This window comes from Pleurodeles waltl, chromosome 10, assembly GCF_031143425.1.
Source record: "Pleurodeles waltl isolate 20211129_DDA chromosome 10, aPleWal1.hap1.20221129, whole genome shotgun sequence".
Taxonomy (NCBI): Eukaryota; Metazoa; Chordata; class Amphibia; order Caudata; family Salamandridae; genus Pleurodeles; species Pleurodeles waltl.
The window spans coordinates 643,776,589-643,788,685 of NC_090449.1; positions in this window are offsets into that span (position 1 = coordinate 643,776,589).

The following is a 12,097-nucleotide window of genomic DNA, read 5'->3' on the forward strand; positions in this document are numbered from 1 at the left end:
GAGGAGTTTTTAATTAAAATAAAAAATCCTCCAGTGCGATTTTAAAAAATCCTGCTTGGATACGGCCACTGGTCGTGACCTGCACCATGGAGAGTGTGCTTGTGCCGGCCAGTGGCTGAAGCACGCACCAATGAGGTTTATTGTACTTCTGAGACATGATTTATTTTTTTAAATGCGTAATACACTCACTACATTTAAAATATCACATGCCATCAAAATATATAATGTATAAAAGTTGGACACGAGCATCCTGACAAAAAAGGTTAACATTTTGGGTTTTATAGGTTGGGGTTGAGAGAGTAGGGTGTGACAATAGCCCAATGAGAAAGTATTGCATAGGGCCCTGTGGATGGTTAAATATTCCTGAAGGTTATATGAGGACTTAAGATAGAGAAAACTGCAAATGATGAACTCTGATAACAAGAACAGTTTGCTTGGAAACTGTGATTTAAAATGGATCAAAACATAAGATACACACTCAGAATGAGACCCTGGGAGCCTGTTTATCAAGGGATTTGTGTCACCCTTGCACAACACCTTTCTGAACATAATAATATTTAATCAAAGTGTTTGGTTACAAAACTTTGTAAAATAAAGGCATTATGGCGGTCATTCCAACCGCGGCAGCCGCCCGCCTGGCGGGAACCGCCGAATGACCGCACCGCAGTCAAAAGACCGCGGCGGTCATTCTGGCTTTCCCGCTGGGCCGGCGGGCGACCGCCAAAAGGCCGCCCGCCGGCCCAGCGGGAAAGACCCAGCAACGATGAAGCCGGCTCCGAATGCGAGGCAGACACTGAAAATCAATATGGGGCCCTGTTAGGGGGCCCCTGCACTGCCCATGCCAGTGGCATGGGCAGTGCAGGGGCCCCCAGGGGCCCCATGACACCCGTTCCCGCCATCCCATCCTATTCCTGGCGGTAAAAACCGCCAGGAACAGGCTGGCGGTAAGGGGGTCGGAATCCCCATGGTGGCGCTGCAAGCAGCGCCGCCATGGAGGATTCCCTGGGCCAGGGGTAAACCGGCGGGAAACCGCCGGTTCCCCTTTTCTGACCGCAGCTTTACCGCCGCGGTCAGAATGGCCCAGGAAGCACCACCAGCCTGTTGGCGGTGCTTCCGCGGTCGTTGGCCCTGGCGGTCGGCGGTACCCCCTATGTCTCCCTTCCCATTCCTTCACAGATAACTTCACTGATAACGTTACAAAAAATACTGGGGCCCACATTTATCAAAGATTTGCATCGCCCTTGCTGCGAAGCTTGCTGCACTGCGCAAAATAATGATAGATCTGCCCCCTAGTGTATAATGTACTCCTTTATGCTACATCTGCTGTGCGATGTGTCCATTGTAGTGAAGCTCCACTTGCAATGTCTTGAGTAACTGTGTACAGCTGCCACATATTTATTGTGCCACCACTTTGACAGCTTCCAACTTGATTTTCAAATCACAGTACTGGAGTTCATTTTAATGCAAATGCTAGACTGTAAATAATTCAACAGGTTCAGGGCGCCAAATTTATTGTTGAAGATCCTGCTATGAGTTATGAGATTATCTGCATTGTTGGCTATTAAATCTTTTTCAGCTGGCGGTTTGTAAAATGCAAGTAAATAATGCTGCAATTGAGATTTCTACCATAAATAAAGCTGGCTAATTCATTTCCAAAGTGTATTTAAGACAACTCTGCGCTATTAACTCTTTTGTGTCCATTGTTAGCTTTTCTTCTAAGCACCGGTTTAGGCCCCTCCTCATGGATAATATGTGATAAATATGCATGCCAGGAAATAGGAGGCAGGGCAATGCAACACTGTGCCCATATAATAATAATACTTTGCTTTTATGTAGCACTGCAGCTCATGTGTCTCTTGTTAGAGCTACAAAACATTTCTTAGTTGTTGGAAATTTTGCCCTATTTGCAGGATCACCTTGGAAGTTTTGCATTTTGGATGAATCCTATTTTTGCTGACTAGAGAATTCTGTGCACTTTACCACTACTAACCAGCGCTAAATTGCTTGTGCTCACTCCTTTAAACATGGCAAAATTGGCTTAGACCCAAACGGTACATTTCGTTTAATTATAAGTCCCTAGTAAAGTGATACTACATGTACCTCTAAACAGCATATATTGTGACACCCACTTACGTAGCCCTTCAAAGCATGTCTCAGAACTGACAGTGCAGCCTTTGTGCAGTTTAAAACTGCAAATTTGACATGGCAAACTACCTCTAAGGTAGGACCTAAACAGCCCAGGGGACAGGGTGCAGTCTATTTAAAAAGTTGGACATAGGGGGTCATTCTGACCTCGGCGGTAAAAGGCGCTTACCGCCAGTCAGAAGACCGCCAAAACACCGCCGCAGTTGCGGTAAACCGCCACTGTCATTCTGACCCGCAACTGGCAAACCGCCAAAAACCCGACATCCACAAAAGTCTGCCACACCAACGGCCAGCGAAAAACTGGGATGACCAAACCTCCACCGTCACGCCAACAGAAATACGCCCATGCCATTCCGACCCACTAATCCACGCGGCGGTCTTTCAACCGCGGTATTCCATTGGCGGTACACACCACCGCGGTCAAAATACACACACCTTTACAAAACACAACCACATTGGACAATTCAAAATACACACACCTGAGACACATACACACAACACTCCCACACACCCAATACAATATAAAACACACACCCACATCACCCACAAACCCCTACGACCAAAAAATCCGACAGAAGGCCAGAGAGAGACAGCACAGAATAGAGAACACCATCACACAGAGGCACACTACACCATCACCCACACAATATCCACGCACAAAACACCACACACCACCACACTCACCACACTCATCAACACATACACCACCCCACACCTCATCCACACCACCCCATGGCACCCCAAAGACACCCCAGGTTTTCAGACGCTGAACTCAGGGTCATGGTGGAGGAAATAGTTCGGGTAGAGCCCCAGCTCTTCGGGACACAGGTGCAGCACACCACCATTGCCAGGAAGATGGAGCTATGGCAAAGAATAGTGGACAGGGTCAACGCTGTGGGACAGCATCCACGAAATCGGGACGACATCAGGAAGCGGTGGAACGACCTACGGGGGAAGGTGCGTTCCATGGTATCAAGGCACAACATTGCGGTGCAGAAGACTGGCGGCGGACCCCCACCTACTCCCCCAGAATTTACAGCATGGGAGGAGCAAGTCTTGAACATCCTGCATCCTGAGGGCCTCGCAGGAGTAGCTGGAGGAATGGACTCTGGTAAGTCTCATCTTCACTACTTCATCCCCCCCACCCCACCTGCATGCCAAATCATACCCCCACCCTCACCCCCACCCCATCACACCAACTCCTTGCAAATGGCTCACCATCACAACCCACCCATCCCAACACCTAGCCCTGCATGCATCCACAAAGCATGGACACCCATCACCTAAGCATGCCCACTGCACATACCCATCTCCCCCACAAGCCAGCGTCACAACAGCCCCCACAAGGGAATGCCAGCACTGGGGTACACAGGCACCCACCCATTGCACGATATGGCACACACAGAAGCAATAACCATACTCTTATACCCCTGCAGGACCCGAACGCCACCACACCGCCCAGGAGGGTCCAGAAATGTCCATCCCACCCCCAGAAGAGTCCCCCAGTGATGACAGCAGCTCTGTCTCCCTGGACCCAGATGACCAGCCCGGCCCATCGGGGACCTCGGGACAGTCGGTTCCCCTCACACAGCCACAGGCCACAGCAGACCTAACCCCCTCTGGGAACACCAGCACAGCTCCCACCCAGCGGGCCCATGCCTCTGTCTCCAGGACACGTCAATCAGCGGTGTGTCCACCACTACAGGGCACCCAGGTTAACCCACCACCCCAACAACAACAGGGACCTGGGGGCAGTGGTAGTGGGCACACGGTCCAGGTGACGGAGGCACAGGAACACAGGGGAACTGGGAGGGCTGCTGTGCGACAGGGGGGGGACAGGCCTAGGGAACCCACTCTCCACGAGGCCCTCTCCTCCATCATGGGAGCATACCACCACTCCCAGGAGACGATGGCTACGGTACTGGCCAGGTTCCAGGAGATCCAGGTACTGCAGGAGGAACAGTTTATGGGGTTCAGGGAAGAACTCCGAAGCATTAGTTCGGCAATGGGGACCATCGTCGTGGCTCTCAACCAGATTGTCACCACATTGCGGGACCATGTGGCACCACAAAGGGCCCCTGTCACTAGCATGGACCAAGAACAGGCTACCACCTCTGCCGGCGCTAGTGGACAGGAGGCCCCGACACAACAACAGGCCACCAGAACCCCACCCCCTGCAGAAGGAGAACCACCCCGCAAGCGGACCCTGAGATCTAGGAAGAAGACAGAGTAGGATGCCAAGACCCCCGCCAGCAAAGGATACCCCCTGATGTCATCCCACTGTCCCACATTGTCACCCTGTCCAACCTTAAACTGCCCCTGCTCCATCCTTCCACAGGCATATGGACAATGCACCTGTGAGACTGAAAATCTGGACTCTGCCATGGACATTCCTCCACCATCACCCATCACCGATTTTCAACCATGTCCCTAAATTGAGCACTTTAATAAAATCACTTATTGCACAAAAATAATCTGGAGTCTGCCTGTATTTTGAACAAATGTATGAGACATAACCGTGCCAAAATGTCCAGTTATATTGTGATGACAACATACCACTGTCACACAGCTGTAGTCCATGGGGAAACAAAGCCGAGGTCACGCAGTGGGGACCACATCTCTGAAATTGGAAGGGAAAGTCACAACTCAGGTAACATACACTGGGGGAAACTCAGACAGTAGAGAGGCAGGAGACTGTAAGTAAATGTAAAATGCCGGTGTTGATTCTTACCTGTGTGTTATTGAAAATACTGTTGTATCACTGTGTCCCTGTTGTCTGTGTCGTCCTCGTCGTCTTCCTCCTCTTCACTCTCCACAGGCTCCACAGCTGCCACAACACCACCATCTGGACCATCCTCCTGCAGGAAAGGCACCTGGCGTCGCAAAGCCATGTTGTGAAGCATACAGCAGGCCACGATGATCTGGCACACCTTCTTTGGTGAGTACATTAGGGACCCACCTGTCATATGCAGACACCTAAACCTGGCCTTCACGAGGCCGAAGGTCCGCTCGATCACCCTCCTAGTACGCCCAGGGGCCTCATTGTACCGTTCCTCAGCCCTGGTCCTGGGATTCCTCACTGGGGTCAGTAGCCATGACAGGTTGGGGTAACCAGAGTCACCAATTAGCCACACACTGTGTTTCTGTAGTTGTTCCATCACATAAGGGATGCTGCTATTTCGCATGATGTACGCGTCATGCACTGACCCAGGGAACTTGGCATTTACATGGGAGATGTACTGGTCAGCCAAACAGACCACCTGGACATTCATCAAATGATAACTTTTTCTGTTCCTGTACACCTGTTCACTTTCTCTGGGGGGTACCAAAGCCACATGGGTCCCATCAATGGCACCAATGATGTTGGGAATATGTCCAAGGGCATAGAAATCACCCTTCACTGTAGCCAAATTGCCCACCTCAGGGAAGACAATGTAGCTCCGCATGTATTTCATCAGGGCAGACAACACTCTGGACAACACCTTTGAAAACATAGGCTGAGACATCCCTGATGACATGGCCACTGTTGATTGAAATGACCCACTTGCCAAAAAATGGAGTACTGACAGAACCTGCACTAGAGGGGGAATCCCTGTGGGTTGGCGGATGGGTGACATCAGGTCTGGCTCCATCTGGGCACACAGTTCCTGTATAGTGGCTCGGTCAAGCCTGTATGTCAATGTGACATGTCTTTCTTCCATTGTCGACAGGTCCACCAGCGGTCTGTACACGGGAACATTCCTCCATCTCCTCGCAAGTCCCAGCGGACGGTGCCTAGGAAGGACAACAGCGAGCACAGAGTCAATCAACCCACAGGTACATTCCCACAGCTTGCACAGTACACGATTCTCTATGCATTGAATGGCTTGTATGAGTGGCGATGCAAGGCCTAGGCATGTGTGACGCAGTAGAATTTAAGCCATGTGGGCCCTTGAAATGGCGGCTGCCTGACCTGTGAAGTGCGACAATGGGATGTGAGGTCAATGCGCTGGCGTGGCACACCGTGGCGGTAGGCGGTCGAAAACTGCGGTGCAAAGCCGCATTGGTTAACATTGAACCCTTAGGGTTTCAGGAGCCAATGACGATATGCGCCGGCGGTCGCTGTACGCACCGCCGCGGTATGCACCGCCGCGGGCGTGACCGCCATTTTCTATCAGCTTAATCACTCGAGACCTGATCATCCACATGTGAGGACCTATACTGCAAGTGCTGCTGTGACCTCGGTCTGGAAGAGACAATGGCTGCTGCGACTGGGGAAAGGGCCCCTGCCTTCACTTCTGAAGAATAGGAGAAACTTGTGGATGGGGTCTTCCCCCAGTATGCACTACTCTACGGTCCTCCAGACCAACAGGTAAGTAGACTGGGACCATGCTTTATGGCCAATGCCTGGGTTGAGTGGGGTGAATGAACGATGGTGGGGAGGGGAGCGATTGAGGCATGCATCAAACGACAGATGAGAGCATGTGCCACATGGCAAGGGTGGGGATGGGGGGCTACTCACATCGAGCATGCAGAAGGTGATGATATTTTATTTTCTCCCCCTGTACATGTCACATAGGTCAGCGCCCATCAGAAAATCGACATTTGGCGTGCCATCGCCAAGGACGTCCGGACCCTGGGGGTCCACAACAGACGGGGCACCCACTGCCGCAAGAGGTGGGAGGACATCCGCCGCGGGAGTAGGAACACCGCGGAGGCTCTGCTGGGGATGGCCTCCCAACGTAGGAGGGGTGCCACTCATCAATTGACCCCCCTGATGTCTCGGATCCTGGCTGTGGCCTACCCAGATTTGGCTGGGCACGTGAGGACATCACAGCAGACACAAGGGGGTGAGTACCAGCACATTCTGCTATCTTAGCGCGCAGTGGAGGTGTCTGGGTAGGGGAGGAGGGCTGTGGGTATCCCTAGGCCAGGGCGATTTCTGTAGGCTAGGCCCCTCCGTAAGGCATGGCCCTGTACCCCCGCCCCCCACCTCTGTAGGGTGCCAAGTACAGCTATCCATGGCCCTGTGTCACCTATGTGTGCAGTTGTCGTCCATAGGCTTGTAGGCCAAGTCCCAATGATTGAGTAGTGTACCCCAAGTGCGCGGCGTGGTGCAGGGGGCTTCTGTGTCTGTCCTCTCCGCCAACTGTGTTGCCAATGCATGCACTCAACATGTCTTTATTTCCCCCCCCCCCTTTTTTGCTGCTCTTCCTGTTCATGTGTGCATTAGCATCATCAGGTGGAGGAGAAGTGGCATCGGAGCACGAGGGAGCTGCATCTCACATGGCCCTGGAGGGCCATGTAACCGACTCAGAGTTCACCAGTGAGACGGAGGGCGAGGGGAGCTCCACAACAGGGACACGTGGAGACATCAGCGACACAGACACGTCCTCGGAAGGGAGCTCCCTTGTGGTGGCGGCAACATCCACGCCCACCGCAACAACAGGTACAGCCGCCACCCAGCGCACCAGCTCCACCCTCCAAGCAGCCCCTCAGCGTTCGCCCCGTGCCCGCTCGCATACGAAGGCGGGCATCTCCTTCGCCCCAGGCACCTCAGGCCCTGCCCCAGTTACTACTGCTGCCCTCAGTGAGGAGGTCATTGACCTCCTCAGGACGCTCATTGTTGGGCAGTCTACCCTTTTGAATGCCATCCAGGGGGTAGAAAGGGAGGTGCACCGGAGCAATGCATACCTGCAGGGCATTCATTCGGGTCAGGCTGCCCATCAGCGATCGTTCAACGCTCTGGCCTCAGCACTGACGGCAGCCATTGTCCCTGGCTCCTGCCTCCCTCCTCCAAATTCCTCCACCCAGTCCCACTCCCCTGTTCCTCTGCCTATCCCAGACACACCTACAGACCAGCCTACACACACCTCAACACCCAAGGGCAGCTCATCCAGACATAAGCACCACACATCACACAAGCATTCACACAAACAACAGCCAAATGCAGACATACCAACAGCCACTGCCTCCTCTGTGTCCCCCTCCTCCTCATCTCCCTCCTCCCTCCCTGTGACGTCTCCACTCACACTTGCATGCACAACATCAGCAGCCACTACGTCCATCACCAGCACACCCACCAGAACACTCCGCACACGTGCAGTCACCACCCCCACTGCCATTTACACGTCCCCTGTGTCCTCTCCCAGTGTGTCTGTCACCCCCTCTTCCAAACCACACAAACGCAGGCAGCCACCCACCCAACAGCCATCCACCTCACGACAGCCTCTGTCACAAGCACCTGCACCCAAAGACACCACACTTGACTCTCCTACAACCACATCCTCTTCCTCCACTCCCATACCCACTGCACCTACCCTTCCCACTGCTCCTAAAAAGTTTTTCCTGTCCAAAATTAACCTCTTTCCATCACCTGACCCACCCCCTCCATCTCATAAGAGTCCAATCAGCACCTCAGCCACCACAACCCCTGGACCTACAAGGACCATAGTACAAGGATATTGGAGTCCACCACTTTCAAGGGCAGCTACATCGGCCAGCAGTAAAGGGACAGCCAGCCCACCCCCTGGGAAAAAATCCAAGAAAGGCAAGGCCCGGCGCGAGAGGCCAGAGACGGCAGCCTCCAAAGGCACTACCCTGGCACTGTCAGGAAGTGGGGTGCCACCTGGCACATCTACAAAGGGAGGCAAGGGCCACAGAGAATCACGGAAGGATGGCAAGGGCAGCAAGGCCGCCAAGTCCGGCAGCAGGCGAGCTGCCCAGGAGGGCCCCACCAGCCCCATTCCGGGTGTGAAGGAGGACACCCACGGGCCCGGGACTCCAGCACAGGAGGGCCCCGCAAGCGAGAAGTCGGATGGCGAGTGAACTCCATATATTGGCCGGATATGGTGCCCTGGAGACACATGTCAAGAACCGCTGAACAGGGCCCTTCAAGACAAGCACCGCTGAACAGGGCCCTTCAAGACAAGCAACGCTGAACAGGGCACCGCCGTCTCAAGAACCGCTGAACAGGGCCCTTCAAGACAAGCACCGCTCCGCTGGGCCCTTCAAGACAAGCACCGCTGAACAGGGCCCTTCAAGACAAGCACCGCTGAACAGGGCCCTTCAAGACAAGCACCGCTCCGCTGGGCCCTTCAAGACAAGCACCGCTGAACAGGGCCCTTCAAGACAAGCACCGCTGAACAGGGCCCTTCAAGACAAGCACCACTGAACAGGGCCCTTCAAGACAAGCACCGCTGAACAGGGCACCGCCGTCTCAAGAACCGCTGAACAGGGCCCTTCAAGACAAGCACCGCTCCGCTGGGCCCTTCATCTCAAGCACCGCTCTGCTGGGCCCTTCATCTCAAGCACCGCTTCGCTGGCCACCGCCGTCTCAAGCACACTCCGCTGGGCACCGCCGTCTCAAGCACCGCTCCGCTGGGCCCTTCATCTCAAGCACCGCTCCGCTGGGCCCTTCATCTCAAGTACCGCTCCGCTGGGCCCTTCATCTCAAGCACCGCTTCACTGGGCACCGCCGTCTCAAGCACCGCTCCGCTGGGCCCTTCATCTCAAGCACCGCTCCGCTGGGCCCTTCATCTCAAGCACCGCTCCCCTGGGCTCTTCATCTCAAGCACCGCTCCGCTGGGCCCTTCATCTCAAGCACCGCTTCGCTGGGCACTGCCGTCTCAAGCACCGCTCCGCTGGGCCCTTCATCTCAAGCACCGCTCCGCTGGGCCCTTCATCTCAAGCACCGCTCCGCTGGGCCCTTCATCTCAAGCACCTCTCCGCTGGGCCCTTCATCTCAAGCACCGCTTCGCTGGGTACCGCCGTCTCAAGCACCGCTCCGCTGGGCCCTTCATCTCAAGCACCGCTCCGCTGGGCACCGCCGTCTCAAGCACTGCTCCGCTGGGCCCTTCATCTCTGCACCGCTCTGCTGGGCACCGCCGTCTCAAGCACTGCTCCGCTGGGCCCTTCATCTCAAGCACCGCTTCGCTTGGCACCGCCGTCTCAAGCACCGCTCCGCTGGGCCCTTCATCTCTGCACCGCTCCGCTGGGCACCGCCATCTCAAGCACCGCTCCGCTGGGCCCTTCATCTCTGCACCGCTCCGCTGGGCCCTTCATCTCAAGCACCGCTCCGCTGGGCACCGCCGTCTCAAGCACCGCTCCGCTGGGCACCGCCATCTCAAGCACCGCTCCGCTGGGCCCTTCATCTCTGCACCGCTCCGCTGGGCCCTTCATCTCTGCACCGCTCTGCTGGGCCCTTCAAGTCAAGCACCGCTGGCCCATTGGCAGAAGGGGCAGGCCCGGATCTGTGTCGGGCAGGGCTGCACGATGCACTCTGGGCACCATGCCTCCTCCAGTACCAGTGGAGTCTGTAATCCACTTGAGAGACTGTGGCTTTGCACTCCCCAGGATGGTACACTGGGCAACCCACCCACTGTAGAGACGTGTGAGACTGTGGCTTTGCACTCCCCAGGATGGCACAGTGGGCAAGCCACCCACTGTAGAGACTTGAGAGACTGTGGCTTTGCACTCCCCAGGATGGGACAGTGGCCATGGAGGCCCCTCGTGGATCTGGTGTCGTGGACTCATGTGGCTGAGGTGCCTCCCCTTCCCTTCCCCCTGAGGTGCCTGTAGTTTTTCTATCTGATGCCCCTGCAGTGTTCTCTCCAATGGATTCGGGTCTCCTGTGTGGGCTTTGCCCATGTGTTGAGGCCCATTGGCCCACGTACAATGACTGAAACCCAATTTGGACAGGACAATTTACATATGTGTATATAGTTATAGATGTTGGAAATAATTTTTTACTTAGCCTTACAATATATTTGAATTTCATGATCATTTTATTTTGTCTTGGCATTCTTCCGGGGGGTTTGGGGGGTATCACTCTGAGTTGTTGCTCTGCATTGATGTGAAGGTAGTTGTGGGTGAGGGTGGGTGTGTTGCGTATGTGTGCGCCCGTAATCTTTTCTCCTCCCCCCCCTGTGTCGTAGGTGGAGTACTCACCGTTGTCTTCTGCGCCGGCGTTCGTGCTCCTCGTAGAGGAGCAGGTAGACAATAGCTGATAGGATGTGTAGTTCTGGTTCCATGCTGTCCAGATTCCTCGTGGAGTGTGTAGAGGTGAGCGTTTTCCCGTTCGTAGTCTGTTTCCGCCGTGTTTTTATCGGCGGGGCTCCCGCCCCGGAAAAGGTGGCGGATTGGTGAGTTGTGATAGGGTGGGCGGTACATTGTCTCCCGCCTGTCTGTTGGCGGTGACCGCCGCGCTGTTTGTCCCGCCGTGGCGGTCGGAGTGTTAAAGTGGCGGTCTGTGTTGGCGGTTTCCGCCAGGGTCAGAATTCCATTTTTTTTACCGCCTGCCTGTTGGAGGGTTGGGCGCCGCTTTAACACCGACCGCCAGGGTTGGAATGACCCCCATAGTCTTTTAAGTTGTATAGCTCCTGGTAGTGAAAAACTCCCAAATGCATTTAACCTACTGTGTTAACTTTTAATTGGTGACAGGCAGAAATGCTTTTTTGGTTTCAAATTCTGAAAACATCACTTTTAAATAATTAGCATTTTCTTCTCCTGACCATTTGGTGCCTACAGCCTGTGCCATGGGACACATGACTTTAGATGGCAGCAGGCCTTTGTCTTCCTTCTCAGATAGGGAGACAAAAGGGGCACTAGGTGTTGGCAGGATGGGCCATCCTACCAGGATGGATGATGCAGAGCTGTATCCTGGCCCACTTGCATTTCAAAATGTTGCCTACAGCATACCTACGTAGGCACTTGACACCAGCCTAGTATCACATAGATCACTTGGAGCCTAGGCAAGGGAAGGCAGGACATTTCCAGGACCAGATGTGGGAATATCCTAGATGTTTCTCCCACTGCAAAGGCTGGCACCAGGGGTAAATATTGAACCCTCAGACCAACTAGTCAGTACATTCCTGGACTTGTGGAAGACACTCAGAAGGACTACTTTGTACTGCAGAGGACTGCTCTGCTGCTTGAGGCCTGCTTTATTTATCAGAGGACTGTCCTACTTCTA